This window comes from Xenopus laevis, chromosome 8L, assembly GCF_017654675.1.
Source record: "Xenopus laevis strain J_2021 chromosome 8L, Xenopus_laevis_v10.1, whole genome shotgun sequence".
Lineage (NCBI taxonomy): Eukaryota > Metazoa > Chordata > Amphibia > Anura > Pipidae > Xenopus > Xenopus laevis.
In genome coordinates, this window is record NC_054385.1 from 32,712,182 (window position 1) to 32,727,300 (window position 15,119).

General features: G+C 43.6%; 1 long non-coding RNA gene across 1 annotated transcript; it reads left to right on the plus strand.

Annotated features, from left to right (window-relative positions):
* The first annotated feature begins 424 nt into the window (after window positions 1–424).
* On the plus strand, window positions 425–14,812 carry LOC121397008. The gene is made up of 5 exons (XR_005963330.1): window positions 425–765; window positions 1,698–1,844; window positions 5,143–5,293; window positions 10,896–10,997; window positions 14,703–14,812. It is a non-coding gene; the product is annotated as an uncharacterized LOC121397008 (long non-coding RNA).
* Window positions 14,813–15,119: the final 307 nt, after the last annotated feature.

The window sequence follows — 15,119 nt, forward strand, 5'->3', positions numbered from 1 at the left end:
TACAGGGGGCAGTATGGATGGCTACTGGCACAGATATAGTGGGGAATATGATGGATGGCTACTGGCATAGGGGGGCAGTATGGATGGCTGCTGGCACAGGGGGGCAGTATGATGGCATATAATGGATGGCTACTTGCACAGGTACAGGGGGGCAGTATGGATGGCTACTGGCATGGGTACGGGGGGCAGTATGATGGATGTGGCTGAAGGATTGGCTTAAAACTCTGCATATTAAGCTACCTCAAAAATGGGAGGGCTGGCAGTGTTAAAAGCAAAATGTTGTGGCCATTCCAGTATTGGTGTAAAGTGAACCCTTGATTTGCACTTTGTTTTATAGGATATATAAATATAAAGTTTCATTCATTAATGTGTTGTACACTTTCTTGTTTTCTTTATTTAAATCTCCATGGTAAGGTGGAAAATGGTAATGCTCTTTCGGGTGGGGGGCGCTAATTGAAGCTCTTGCCTAGGGTGGCAAACTACCTTGGCCCGGCCCTGGTATGAGTCCCTCATTTAATTACTATGGGGTTGGAATGATTAGCATCAACATTTTGACGGTGCACATAATAAAAATGCTAATTATTCAAACACCAAACTGTAAGAGTTTATTATTACTGGTGTTATTATTTCTTTCAGCCCATCGTTCCAATTTTTTTTTGCCGTGTGGTTGTTAGGGTAATTAAGCCATAGTATCCAGACCACAGCTGCAATTGCAAGTCTGTGAATACATACCCCTAGCATATCATTCCTGCAAGCCCCCTGCAGGTAAGTACACATCACTCATCAGAACTTTCTTACAATATATGTGATTAAATATTTTGCTCACATAGTGTGAGTTGTGTCCCTTTCCGTGGGATGCTGGGAATAGTCAATATGTAGTCAAGATGAGATGAGTTTTATAAACTTTCTGATTCCCATTTACCTCTCCATATTGTAAATCTGCCACCTAGATAGCCATATAGTGTTAGCCAGGGTATGTGCTTATTTGCCACTTGTTTTACCCCTGGAACTATAGCAGCGTGACTGTTGCATTGTGGAAAGCCCAAGTCTCTAAGCCCCTGGCTCACATATATAGATATAGATAGATATAGATAGATAGATAGATAGATATATATATATATATATATATATATATATATATATATATATATATATATATATATATATATATATATATATATATATATATATATATAAAATATATATTTGGGAATTTTGAAGAATAGCTGGAGCTAAAAGTATGAATGAGCAATATGGAACTCCTACCGCCAAGAGTGATACACATATTATAGAGGAAAATGATCTCAATAAAAGCTAGTTAGAATTGTATTGCTTATAATGTCATGGTCAGGGCTGGCTTGTGAAAAGACAACAGATCCCATCGTGCGCCTCAGTCATATTAATAAAGGGATCATCTTAATGTTCCTGTCAATCCTCTTCTCCCTGCATGTACCCAATTTGCCTGCTTCCCATAACCAGCTCTGTTCTGATTAACGTCCCTGCATCATGACATAAGACATAGCAAATGGAGTTAATAAAACAGAAAGTAGTTTTTCTACTTGCATTATATTGGTTTAGTGGGTTTAGTATTGGAAAAGTGGCTGTTAAACCTGTTAAAGGGATATTTACATATCAAGAAAGAATGAGTGATAATAGGAATCCTCTAATTATAAAACTATTGTCTTGTATCACATTAGGACTGTCGAACACGGCGGCATTTGTGCCCTAACAAAACCATGGATTTGTGGGCAATCCGGCCTAAACACTAGAAGTACAGAAGCAGAATGCAGTTTCCAGAGATAATGGTGGATCCCCTCATGTGTTTTACATACAAAATTCTACAGGTTAGTAAAGGGAAAGACATTTCTGGGAAATATTAGAAAATATTAGAATCGGTTTTTAAATGTTATCTTTTTAATGGAGCCATACAAACCCAAAAATTGGGGATTAAAGCACTAGTTTGTTTCTAACAATAGTATTTGTCCCCCCAAATGGACACTCACTTAAGGCAAGATTTGGGTACAAAGTGGTGCTATCATTTTCACGTTGTGTTCTTGTTACTGGTGTCATTATTTATTTTCAGCCCACCTACTATTCATCTCCCAATGTTATTTCTAAACTGCTGTGTGGTTGTTAGGGTAATTAAGCCCTAGCAACCAAACAATAGCTATCACTCCAAGTCTGGGAGTGACCATTCAAAATATCAAGAAGTTAGTCAAATTTTAAACTCTTTCGAATCTCCATGTCCCTTTCTGTTTTAATCAGTGATGGGTCAAATTTATTCGCAAGGCGCAAATTCCTGCGATTTGCGAAATCGCAGCAGAAATTTGCTGGTGTAAAAAAAAATGGTGCCGTTTAGCCCCAAATTCGCCCATCACTAGTTTTAATCCTTCCCCCTAGACGGCCAGTTAGATTACCAGTCTGACCTGCAGAAAACTACCCTGGGTAGGTGCGCTTCACTTTTTGAAGAAGACGAGCACAGGCCTGGGAAAGAGATGTGGGACCTTACAAATTGCCCCCCTCCCCCATAATTTAGGGCAGGTTTGCTGTAAAAGAAATCATAAACTTTATCAATTGGATTTGCAAGAATACCTCTTAAAACAAGCTCTTCAGATGTCCGATGATGTTTAAAAAAAAAAAAAAAAAAAAACCTGAGATGTTCTGGCTTTTGGTAGAGGGGCCGGCACAAGGCCGGGGTACCCCAGAGGGTCTCCCTCTTTAATTACTGGCTCTCCTTATATGTGTTCAGAAAAGAATCTTAAAATCTGAACTAAGGAGAAGCCAGGAAAAAAACAACGCAGTATCGCTGGTAATTTGCTAAAAAAAGCAATCCGTCCACTGTAGCAATCTGTATAGGGAAGAGAATAAATTGACAAATTAGTTTCAAGGATAATGCATTTAACACTTAATATTTCCCATAAAGTACAGAGGAAAGCAGAGATCTGCCCATTTTACCCTACACAGACACTTTATACAATACAGTACCTCACAGCAGCCAATCAGAAATGAGCATTGGTATAGTGAGAATTAATGTATTGTACATAAGATCACTGGCCAAGGTGCAGATTGTCCAGTGTTCATCTTTGCCTACCCCCTTTGCCTATTATTGTAATCAATGCTTTCCCTACCTTGTACCCTGTTGCCCCCCCCCCTCCACAGCCAGGACATTTGAAGGGAAAGGACATGAAAGCAATAAACATTGCTATGTATTCCATTAAATTCATGTTAAGGTTGTTAACATTTACTAGTCCAACCAACCAACGGACCAAACCAACAGTCAAATCCCTGGGGTAAAGTCACCTCTCATCTTTGCACTAAGATTAAAGGCATTTTCAAATCCTATTTTAGAGGGAAATTCTCTAAAATCAGTAAGAGGATCAACATCCGCTTGTCTGTCCCCCAACTACCCCCCCTTTTTTTTACTAAAATAAGGGTTATTGGTCATAAAAATCTCTCATATTTACCACTCCAACCAACCAACGGACCAAACCAACTGTCAAATCCCTGGGGTAAAGTCACCTCTCATCTCTGCACTAAGATTAACGGCATCTCCAAATCCCATTTTAGGGGAACATTCTCTAAAATCAGTAAGAGGATCAACATCCGCTTGTCTGTCCCCCAACTACCCCCCCTTTTTTTACTAAAATAAGGGGTATTGGTCAGAAAATCTCTCACATTTACCACTCCAAACAACCAACGGACCAAACCAACTGTCAAATCCCTATGGGTAATGTCACTTATCATCTCTGCTCTTAAACCATGAGACTTATAAATAAATGTTAATGTGTAAAAGGAAGAAGCATTGCTATTTATTCCATTAAATTCAGTTACATGTTAAGGCTGGTACATAAGAGCAGGGCAGATACCCAAGGGGCTGTGTTGCAAAACCCTAAGGAGCTTGTCAATACTGGGCATAAAAATAAGTATTTTATCATGAGGCACAGGGGTCCCCAAATGCTACCTTCTTATGGAGTTACTGTAGAAAACATGTAAATTTGCTGTCAGTCCTGTATAGCTGCCAAATCCTGAGTCTGTATCTCCCAACCAGCACTAAGATTAAAGGCGTCTCCAAAGACCCATTTTCTGGGAAAATGTTCTAAATTCACTAAAATCAGTAAGAGGATCAATATCTGTTAGTCTGGGGATGTCACCCAACAATTTCCCCTATTTTTTCATTAAAATAAGCATTATTTGACAAAGAATCTCTCCCAGAGAGAATATACACTTACCACTCACCACGATGGCAACCAACGGACTGAACCAACTGCCACAGCACTAGGAAGGAAGTCAACTCTGTTCCCTGCTCTTAAAGGGGAAGTGTACCCTGTAAGTAGGGTTCATAAGAGTAATGTTCATATGGCATTTATTTCTGCTTTGATGTGCAGTACATACATATCTTATTACGTACACAGAGCATTGCTTTGTATGTGTGGCCTATTGAGTCAGTGCAGTTACTTTGCTGCCATATTTATCCCCAAAAACTGTTTCTATTACCGTGATCCATAAGAATTCATTTAAGGTTCACAGAACGGCAGTAAAAATGATTTGGGAAGGTATGATATCTGAGGTGTGGACTTTGTGGAGGAGGCCAAGATGCTTATATAAGTAGGACTGATTATTTATAAAATCTGATAATTTTCCCAAGCCCTGTAACCCATAGCAACTAGAGATGTATTTGTAACCATCACCTGTCCATATCATGCCTTTTTAATAACTTCAGAACTGATAAAACTGTTTTTTATTCATTCTCCTGTGATCCAAATGTAGTCTTGTCCTTTTCTCTAATAGACTGCATGCCTGGTGGGGAATCATTGGTTATCATGGTTTCAAATTTTGGGGTGGCCGGGTAAGTGCAACTAATTTCAGGTTCAGAAGCCACAATAAAGAGACAATTTCAAACTCCACCATAAATTATTGTATAAAGCAGCGGTTGTCATACTTTATTAATACAAGCCTCATTTGAAGGTCCTTCCTCTGGCCAGGGCCCCCTTTAGCTCATGAAATGGCTACAGTAATAGTAAAATATTGGTGTATCGTGTTTTCTGCATATCATGGTTTGAAGACTATAATGTGTGGGTCAGTGTTTAGCCCAGCTGTCTGGTGGATCAGTCTAATCAAACCTTTCTTTTCTCTCTCCTTTAGGAGTGTTCGTGTGGGAGGTGTTCAGCAAGGGCAAGATACCATTTGAACATTTTTTCAACTCCGAGGCTGTGGAAAAAATCTCAGCTGGACTGAGGCTCTTCAGACCCAAGATGTCTTCTGAAAGAGTGTACATGCTGATGAACAACTGCTGGTAAGAGTGATTAGGATTATGTACACTTTTAACATAAAGAAAAACGCAGTCATTGATATTCTGGTCCAATACAGAGAACTACTGTCAGAATGATATCTATAGTCTAATATCTATGCAGCATCCTTCTATATGATTACAATCCATGGACAGACTGTAAAAGCAGGTTCTGATATAAGGGCATGTTAATGTTATGTATATATGTTGTTATTGCCCTAAGCAAAGAGCTGGATGGTCAGAAAGTGGGGGGCACGTTCTGCTGCCCGCACTTCCCCCTCCCCCCCAGCGACGACTCCCAACCTGGATCTCTGAGGGACAACTTCCTGCAGCGCCTCCAGCCGGTCCCACGTTGCAGAGGACAGATCTGCTACCTGGTTAGCGTTAACACACTCAAACACACACTTTTTGCACTAACACACACGTACAAAGAAAAAGAGAAAAACCACACAGTCTCTGGGAGAACATACAAACTACTAGCAGATAGTGCCCTGGCTGGGATCAAACCTGGCTCCTGGCATAATTAAGCTGTTTACAAATGCAGAAGCATTTCAACACTAGTAAGTCAGACAAACCACTGCTTCATTTTTCTGCCATATATAGTGACATATATAGTGACTAGAGTAATTAGCATGCACAGCCAGGGTTACTTTGAAAGGGTCCACCGATGAAATGTGGATTATTCCCAATGACCCAGTGAGCCTCTTCCTTATGGCTGGGTTGCCCACAATTTTTGGAAAAAATCCTCAAGAAATTGCTACACTGTCCCAGCAGTTATACTGTAGTGCAAGCTGAGTCATCAGTGGAAGACCTAACCTCTCTCTATTTATTGAACAGAAAGCTTATTGAGTTGTGATGTGTAAAAACAGATGTATCTCACTCTCTGAGCACAGCCTCAATCTGCAGAGTAGATGCAGAGCTTTATTTTGACTCCCATAATCAGTTACTTGGGGAGAGGAATGAGTTAAGAAAAATGGCATTCTGATACAGGCCTGTGATATTTGTCTTTAATCTGTATGTTTGTTTGGGGGTGCATTCCTTTATTTTTAAAAAAATGTTTATCCTTCACTTGCATTTCTCTGTTTGGGTTATATTATAGACTTTTTTTTTGCATATGAATGGCAGCAAGTATAATGTTTGTCTTTTTGGTGGAGTGTAATCAGTGACGTAACTATAGGAAGCAGACCCCGCAGTAGCAGGGGGCCCTGAGGAACAGGGTGGCCCGGACTGTGGGATCTGGTTCCTCTATCGCTAATTAAAAAAACATCCTCCCCAGCTGCTCTCTTACCTGCAGCAAAGTTACACCAGTGGGTATAATATTTGTGGCCATGTCCTTACTGTCCTGCAATGTTTATAATAATAATTATCAGCACTAATGGCATCCTATTCTTTACCATTTAAAAACGTGTTACTAAACAGGTTCTAAAAGTCACCTTATTTTGCTACAGCTTTATACCAAAAATACCACCATTACTATATATATTTGTTCTTAGAAACTGTTTTTTCCTGGCATGTCTTTGATATTAAAATTTGCCATTATAGTGCTACATGTAGTGACACTTTCTCTTTGCACGTATGCCCATTTACTTAGCTCGAGTGAAGGAATAGAATAAAAAAAAACTTTGGCTACTTACACCTTCGACTACGACTTTGAATCGAACGATTCAAACTAAAAATCGTTCGAATATTCGACCATTCGATAATCGAAGTACTGTCTCTTTATAAAAAAACTTCGACCCCCTACTTCGCCACCTAAAACCTACCGAGGTGCAATGTTAGCCTATGGGGAAGGTCCCCATAGGCTTCCTGGCAATTTGTTGGTCGAAGAAAAATCGTTCAATTGATGGATTAAAATTCGATCAAACTATTTGCGGTAAATCCTTCGACTTCGATATTTGAAGTCGAAGGATTTACATTCGGCAGTCGATTATCGAGGGTTAATTAACCCTTGATATTCGACCCTATGTATATCTGCCCCTTAATCTTCCCAGAGAACGATTTGTAGGTTCCTAGGAGGTAAACTAGGACAAAATGGCAATAGTTACTTTTATATGTGTTGCTGTGGTTGTATTGCCTGCTTCACTGCCAGAATAAGTCATGATCTGCAATAGTTTTGCTATGTTGTGTCTGACTGGGTGGCACATTCAGTTTCTTGCAATTATAGAAGGAGCTGTTTTTATTATTTTCTTCCTAATCATCTGAATAGTTGCTGGGCCTCCATGACCACAGCTTCAATGCCAAATATTGTATATTCTGAAAGTCACTTGTAGAGAGACAAATAACTCAATAGTTTTGGCTTTGCCTCTCCCATGTGGAGTTATGTATTGTCAAGGACCAATAGTCTATGACAGGCTGTTGGGTACATTGGGGAATTGGGATTTAGCAATGTAGGTCTGTTGTACGTACAGGAATAGGGTTGTGCAATTGTTCCTTGTTTGAGATGCTACCCGTGAAAGCATCCGGCTACTTTGAGCCTAATGGGCCCTTGAAAGTGACATCCCAAAGGCTTCCCCCTCTGCCCAGAATTGTCTTGCACACCGGCTACAATCGACAGCTATTATATTGCACAGTCTTACCCGTAGTGGATAATAAACAGTATTTCTATAGAATTAGATAGACAAGGTTTAGGTCGTACATTTCCAAACCTATTTGATGTCTTACCAAGATGCTGCAAGTCCATAGACCATCAAGTTCACTGCACCAGAGTGATAAGCACTCACATTGAGGATAATGGTCTCCCTGCAGTAGTGGTGCAGTAGCTTGCCAGTGATATTTACATCAGGGATGCACAGAATCCAGTATTCGGTTCACGATTCGGCCTTTTTAAGCAGGATTTGGTTTCGGCCGAATTCTTCTCCAAACATGCAAGTTAGGGAGTGCCAGTGTGTGCAGGGTGCTAGTAAAGACAGGGCTGTTTTGCAGCCACCAGCTCTCTGTTTCTTGCATCAGATTTATGCGTCCAGGGCCTTTGTAAATAAGACCCCCCAGCAAGATCAAGCTTTTTGCCAAATGGACCAGATACTTGCCAGGCTTCTGTGTAATCAATAATCTGATGTTTGCAACGGCCAAGCGCTGAACCCACCTGCCTCACACTAGAGATAAAGATGAATCTCATGCACTGGAATATCCATATGTCAGGTGAAGAGTCTGGCATGACAAAAAATATTTAAGTCCAACACAGCACTTTCCCCTATCTCCCTTCTGCAGATGTGCCCCGCATTGCAGGGGGGCCCGACACACTCGCGTTACACCACGGCTTCTATGCTAGTGTTTGTCCTCTCTTTGCTTTCACAATTGAAGCTGAAGGGAAGTGCCTGAGATCCTCACTCAAGGTGATAGTAGTGCCGAAGTGGCAAATAGCTGTACCCCACTGGTCCCACCTCACTGGGTGCAGAAGATCAGGTGGCGGAGCAGGTAGGCAGTGCTGTCTGTAGGGAGCTCTTATATATCAGGTCCTTTAGTCATATACTAAGAAATTCATTAGGAAGAAGTACTAATCCTGATACATAATACATACATAATGTATTCACTAAAATATTTACAACTCTGACACCTACTATGGTTATGTTATGATAATAATATAATCAAAACATTACCAAATGAGAGCCACTATAAAGGCAGTGTGCTGTTGGGCATCACTCTAGTGTCTCTCAGACTGATGCCAACCTCTCGAGTGCCAATGAAACAGCTGATTGAGACTCGACTGGACCCCTCGCTCCCTGTACATGGTATTCGCAAAATACAGCATTGCATTCCCCTTGTTCTGATAATAGGGCAAGATGGTCTCCAGGATTGTTGCTGTAACTGTGGGATAGTGTTTAGTAAGACAGGACAGTTTCTGGGATTGTTGTATCTGTGGGATAGTGTTTAGTAGGGTAAGATCGTCTCAGGGATTGTTACTGTGGGATAGTATTTAGTTACGCAAGATGATCTCCAGGATTATTGCTGTGACTGTGGGGTAGTGTATAATAAGGCAAGATGGTCTCCAGGATTGTTGCTGTTACTGTTGGATAGTGTTTAGTAAAGCAAGATTATCTCCGGGATTGTTGCTGTTACTGTTGGATAGTTTTAAGTAAGGCAAGACGGTGTCTGCGATTGTTGCTGTTTTTGTGGAACAACCTAGCAACCGGTTAGTGTACTTGCCGTCCAAATATTATCCCAGCATCTATTCACATGGTCAGTGATGCACTGCGACACACGAACATCCACGCACACGTCAAGATACGCACGCAACCAGTGATGACCAAGACCCAACTGTTCCCCTGCAGGAATGCGTTGAAATATACCCCAAATCACCAGGGTGGTAAGTAGACTTACAGGTTGCTCGTATGGGCTGTCTACATTTTGAGGCCCCTATATGCAGTATACTTACATAAACCCATACACATTGGGCATAAAACTGTTCAGTGGAATCCTGGCATTCATAGAGTGTTTTACCTTGGTAACCAATGATATGTGGCATATATGATGCTGTAGACTAGAATCGTTGAGGTCATTTTTCAAAAAATTCACTAGTTTCTATAAAAAAATTATGATTTTAGAAAAGAATTGCAACTTGGTAGTTTGGAGTACATAGTAGATACCCGCCCTCCCTTAGCCCGTGCCCGCCGCATCCGACTTCCGGGTTGCTTTTATAGACCCGCGCCGACCCGAGCATGTGCAGCGTCTATAAAAGACGAAGTCGAAAGCCGGCATTTGACAGTGGCGGGTGGGGAGATCAGAGGGTAAACCCGTGGGTATCGGGCCGGCCCGCACATCACTAGTACATAGATATATGTTCTTATTATTTGCCAGAATCTGCTCCTTCTAATAATGTGTAGTTTTCTAGGGTAAACATACTGTTAGTTGAATGTTTGGCCTTGACATCAAAGTTATGGAGTTTTGGGCAGCAGTGCTTTGGAATTTTAGTAGTGAACTGCTTGGAGTTTTGATCTATACAAGTGAGAAATATTCATTAAATTATATTATTTGGTATTGACGTGTTGAGGAGAAATTGAACTTTCCAAATATACTGTGTCTCGTACATAACATAAATGATGTGCCTGATATGTGTGATTGTATTATGTGAAACGTGATGGTTTTTGATTTCAAATCGGCCATATCGGCCTGCAGTGAAAGGGTTAAAGCTGTTGTAGAGTAATTACCATTTTCCCCTTCCCCTAGATGGCAGTGTAGAGATGGGTTAGATTAGACATTAGCTGTATATATAGTGTTTGGCCACTAGAGGGAGTAGTGAGACACATAGGAGGTTCTAAGAGGGTGGAGTTTAGAAGAATATGACAGGAGACAAGTCACAGGGGCAGATGTGCATCAGAGGAGGAACATCTATTGAAGAAGCCACTTTGCAGGAGAACCACAGCCAGGACCCAAGTAAGTAGGAACTGTGAGGCCTGGTTAACATAGGATTAGTTTTCTTATAGTCACTTTAGAGGGGAATGTGGTGACAGGTCCCTTTAGCATTAGGGCTGCGTAAGCATGGTGGTTTTATTCAATGTTATTGAATTAGTGGGATTGCACACTAATTATGGCAGATTTGGAAATCTTAAGTAGCCCCAAAAAAACCCTGTTTTTTTTTTATTAACAATTTACATTCATTTGTCTTTATCAGGAATATGCCAGTAAGAAGCAGAAGAAAAGAGATAAAGCAGAATGGATGGAATTAAGATCATAATACAGAAGAAGACAAGACATTTCCCGGGACACTCTCATGGTAAGTATTAAGGCTTTTGTTGGTACAGAACATGCTCAGGCTTTACCCAATAAGACAATTTCTGGTAGTGGGCTATAGAAGTAATTCATAGATAAGGGTTGAGAATATTTATTTATTATACTATACAGCAGATAGACAGCAGCCAGATATGTATTTATTTGACAGGCAGTGTCAGAACTGGGGGGAACTGGGACCCACTGGCATGTCCTCGTTATTAGTTTCATTATATTTCCAACCCTTGGCTCTACATTGTCCTTTCAGACCCAACTTCTTTCTCTCCGCTGCCTGAGGAAGCTTGCTGCCCCCCCTCGTGTGCTCATCTTTTTGCAACAGAGGGAGTCAAGGGGGAGGTCCACAATGTTGGCGGAGGGGTCCAGGGCCAATGTGCTCTCTGCGCTAGATTTTTTTTTTATCTTGGTAACTAATAGTATTTGAGAGATAAGGTACTTCAAGGTGAAAACTTTGAGGGGATTTTTGGAAATGTAACCAAATATAAAAATTTAGGAAAGGTTTGCGGCTTGATGCTTTGGAGTAGAAAGACGAGCATATCTACAGTTATTGGGATTCAGTGGAATGTGTACTTTCCAAAAATATATGTTTTTTGGTGTTAATGTAGCCTTTTCTACCTCTGCCCCTCAAAAGAAATCTGTAAATGTGTTGATTTTGCAGTATTTGGAATGACAGAACTGAAAGCTCAAATGGGTGTCTTCATTTTGGGGCCCCATATGCCACATACTTAGATAAAACTATACGTATAGATGTCCGACCACAGAGTCAGCCTATATCCGTGGTACAAGGATATCTAATAGGAATAATGTTATAAAATTGTTATCTGTAGGTGTATAGAACTGACTCTTTGCTGTGACAGCGGTGCCACCAACCAGTGTGTCAATCAATAGGAGCTGCAGCCACAGAGTGCTGTCCATGGTACTGAATGGAAAAGGCAGTTTAAGCTTCCCTCAATGGCTGCATTAGTTATTGCAGTATATGTACCATAAGTCACATGTTAGATATGGAGGATATGGGAGTTGTAGCAAGAGGGCCACACACCTGGCAGTCAGGATTTAGAAACATCTATTTCAATTATCTACACACCCTGAAGAGTCACTATGGGGGGTTACTGTATATCAGACCAACAGCTTGAAGGTTCTGTCGAAGGAACAGGTGGTGATTAGTTCTCCGTCCCATGAAATGTTCAATCCTGTGACTTTCACTTTGTGGCCAGAGAAAGTCATTATTGGCCCCCACAGAGGGTGTGTCCACACTTTGGCTGTGTTGCCAAAGGCGCCAGTCAGCAGATAACTCCCACTGGTGGCTGTTATGCAATGAGAGAGGGTATAACAGATTTTTTTTTCCTGCTTGTGGGCTGCACCCCACCCTGCATCTGCCCTCCCTCCTTGATGCCTGCTTGTAAGCTGTGCTCCTTCCCACCAGGGGAATCTCCCCAACATAAGGGCAGGTAAGGGGCAGCCCGACATCAGGCATCTTTTTTCCCATAATTATATTAATAATGATTATGAAGATATAATTATAATGACCCAGAACACCGGGTGCCAATAAAACACAGCAGCACCCGTGTGTCACTTGTAGTAAACATCTTGCCCCTCAGGGGAGACAATCCCAGAGGAGTAAAACACAGCGAGCACCTTTTCTCTCTCTAATAAAGAGGCTGTTCTGCCCCATTACCCACGCAGGGAACCCGTCCACCCCTTTACCCACGCATGGAGCCCACCCACCCGCCTTTTTACCCACAAAGGGAACCCGCACGCCTGCCCCTTTACCTACACAGGGAACCTGCCCGCCTGCCCCTTTACCCATGCAGGGAACCTGCCCTCCCCTCTACCCAGACAGTGAACCCACGAGCCCCTTTGCCCACGCAGGCAAACCGTGCACCCCTTTACCTATGCTGGTAACCCATGCACCCCTTTACTCACGATGGGAACTCGCCAGCCCATTTACCCACGCGTGGAACCCGCCCACCCCTTTACCCACGCAGGCAACCCACCCGCCCCTTTACCCACGCAGGGAACCCGCCTCTTTACCCATGCTGGCAACATGCCTGTCTATTTACGCATGCATGGAACCCGCCCACTCCTTTACTCACATAGGAAACCCACCTGCCCCTTTACCCACACAGGGATCCCACCCCACCCCTTTACCCACGCATGGAACCCGCCCCATTACCCACACAGGGAACCCGCCCCTTTACCCAAGCATGGAACTTGCCCCTTTACCCGCACAGGGAACCCGCCCCATTACCCACGCAGGGATCTCGCCTGCCCCTTTACCCACGTAGGGAACCCGCCTCTTTACCCACGCTGGCAACATGCCTGTCTCTTTACCCATGCATGGAACCCACCCCTTTACTCATGTAGGAATCCTACCTGCCCCCCTTTACCCACACAGGGATCCCGCCCGCCCCGTTACCCATGCATGGAACCTGCCTCTTTACCCACACAGGGAACCCTCCCCTTTACCCACGCAGGGATCTCGTCCACCCCTTTACCCATGCAGGAAACCCACCCGCCCCTTTACCCATGCATGGAACCCGCCTACCCCCCATGCAGGGAACTCGCCCGCCCCTTTACCCATGCATGGAACCCGCCTACCCCCCATGCAGGGAACTCGCCCGCCCCTTTACCCATGCATGGAGCCGGCCTTCCCACCCCTTTATCACTCAGGGAACCTGCCTGCCCCTTTACCCACGCAGGGAAGCTGCAAAACCCTTTACCCATGCAAGCAAACCGCTCCTTTATCCACGCAGGGAACCCACCCACTTCTTTACCCATGCAGAAAACCCACCTGCCCCTTTACCCCTACAGGGAACCCACCTGCCCGCCCCTTTATCCATGCAGGGAACCTGCCCGCCCCTTTATCCATGCAGGGAACCTGCCCGTCCCTTTATCCATGCAGGAAACCTGCCCACTCCTTTACCCATGCATGGAACCCTCCCATCCCTTTACTCATGCACGAAATCCACCCGCAACTTTACCCACGCAAGGAACCCGCGTGCTCCTTAACCCATGCAGGGAACCCGACCGCCCCCTTTACCCATGCATGGAACCCGCCCACACCTTTACCCATGCAGAAAATGTGCCTGCCCCTTTACCCACGCAGGGAACCCGCCCACACCTTTATCCATGCAGGTAACTCACCCGCCCTATTACACACGCAGGGAACCCACCTGCCCCTTTACCCATGCAGGGAACCCGCCTTCTCCTTTACCCACGCAGGGAAACCCTCCCACCCCTTTACCCATGCATGGAAACCCGTCCACCCCTTTGCCCATGCATGGAACCCGCCCGCCCCTTTATTCATGCACGAAATCCACCCGCCCCTTTACCCACGAAGGGAATTCGCCCGCCTCTTTTCCCACGCAAGGAACCCACCTGCCCCATCACCCATGTAGGGAACCCGCCTCCCCCTTTACACATGCAGGGAACCAACCTGCCCCATTACCCATGAAGGCAACCCGCCCCACTTCTTTACCCACGCAGGGAACCCGGCCACCCCTTTACCCACGAAGGGACCCGCGGCCTTTGACAAAGCTACTAATTTTTAAACTATTAGGCGGGGAGATGGTCCATTTAGCATGTGGGTTTGGTGAATGGGCGGAAGGGTTGGTGTGGGTTGGAAGCGAGTGGTTTACGCTATGCTGAGAGTCTGAATTCACTTATGCCGAGACCTTTAAACTTTTCCCTACAGTACTTGGTGGTACACCCTTAAAGGCATTGCTTTAAAGTACAAGACTGCCGTTTGGAGTTGGAGCATTTTCCTGGTTCGCTACAACTGCGCATGCGCCGAAAGTGATGAAAATTACCCAAAGCGCCAGAAGAAGAAGCAGGACCTGGATCAGAGCGTAGCACGTCATCTGCAAGGCAACTCTGTGCTTAACACTTGCAATAGTTAGTTATTAATTATGTCTTTTCTGTGTCTTGCAGACCCAGGTACATCCTAGCCTGTTGCTTGAATGAAGCACAAGCGATGTGGCTACCTGGAAAACTCTCACTGTTCACCACTCTTCCCTCTCAGAATTCAGTGTATTCATAATAAGGCACAGCTCTTTGGGTGCAGCCCATAGGGCTAAATGCAAAGTACAAAAAAAAAACATTTTTAATTGTT